Genomic DNA, 1,596 nt, shown 5'->3' with positions numbered 1-1,596 from the left:
GATAGAAGTATTTTGCATGTTCAGAGCCTCAAAGCCCTTTACAAGGACAATTCCTGTCCTAAACAGTCATTATCCTCTCCATTTTACAAACTGGAAAACTGAAAGTAACCAATCTAACTAAATGAATCGGTGGCAGACCTGAGGATAAAAGACTCCTGTTTATTCCTCTGCCTTAAGCATGGTAATATCCAACTTTTCAGCATTTTGGGTCAATTTCATCTTTATAAACAATTTTGCTTTGATTAAATAGTTTCTTAGTTTAGTAAGAGACCAATAAACAGCACTGGTGGTTGGTTTTTTCCTGACTTATTTTTCCAGAGTGTCTCGAAGACAGAGGGCACCCCATAAGGCTGAATGAATTACTCTCTCCCCTATAACTTCTTCTGTCCCTAAACTCACTGTTCTGATTTCATAGCAAAATGCTGTGAAATCAAGATAACTTCATCACGGGATCCCATGGTTTGTTTCCAAAACACTACAAAGAAGCCGCAAAGCTATAAAGAAGCTGCAAAAACCCTGTAAGAAAAGGGCAGATAAGCCACATGATAAACACATGACCCAGAGACTACAAAGTGAACAATTTGCTCACGCTGAGCTGGCAGCTTTAAAGTAAAAGGGATCCAGGAAAGCTGCACACAGTGAAATTACACACACACTGGCACCCGTAAAGATACAGTGGTCATCCTAATAGACCTGGCTAAATTTAAACATACCCATGTATAATAGCAATACATAGAGAAATACAGTCACTGCTCCGCACCTTTGAGGCTGAGTTGTCTGACTGGAATAAAACAGCTTCCCGCAAGCCGCTGAAGAGTCTTGCCAGTGTAGCCCGGTGACGTGCCTGTGACAAGCGCCGCTTTGCCACGTGGGGTTCTACCTCTTGCAGGTGTGTCAGGGGATTGAGACTCACTCTGGCATGTGTTTTCCTACAGTCTCCAGCTGTCTCCATCAAAAGCTGCAATGCAACATTTATTCATACTGAATAAATATTTAAGGGAAGAAAAAGAAATCTTAAAGCCTGTGTAGTGGACAGACAAAAAAGGAAAGTTCAGGGTGACTGACAAGAGCACTCCAGCTCACTTTTCTGTAGGAAATCATGGAGTTTGAAACCTTCTCTTTGCCTGAGGGATGCCATCTGTAAGTACTAAAACCTAATCTACCGCTAACGATAAACTGCACGGCATGAAACACAGCTGAGACAAGCCTCCCACCGCCTGCACCCTTCCCTGCAATGACTTAATGCTCCACTTCCATTGGCTGTCCAGGGCTTGGCTTCACAAAGCGCTGAGACTCCTCAGCTCCCCCCGACGTTACTAAAAGACAGACTTCTTCACAGCATCGGAATTTTTTTCCCAATTAACCGTGACATCGGAGCAGGCAACGATACCAGACATACACATGTGCGAGAGGGCCAGACCCACGCCCAGCCGGGCCCGCTGCAGCCACCCCGCCAGCCTGACAGAGCCCAAGGCGCCTGCCTGGCGAAGCCCTTCCCGGCAACCGGACCGGTGCCCCCCGCCCCGTTACCGACCGCAAGAACGCCCGCCCCTGCTGTTTCTTCTGCAGCCGGGAGGGGAAGCCCACGGGGGCCCA

Source organism: Pygoscelis adeliae, unplaced genomic scaffold (assembly GCF_000699105.1).
Source record: "Pygoscelis adeliae isolate BGI_AS28 unplaced genomic scaffold, ASM69910v1 Scaffold232, whole genome shotgun sequence".
Taxonomy (NCBI): domain Eukaryota; kingdom Metazoa; phylum Chordata; class Aves; order Sphenisciformes; family Spheniscidae; genus Pygoscelis; species Pygoscelis adeliae.
Note: the sequence above shows the minus strand (reverse complement) of the source record.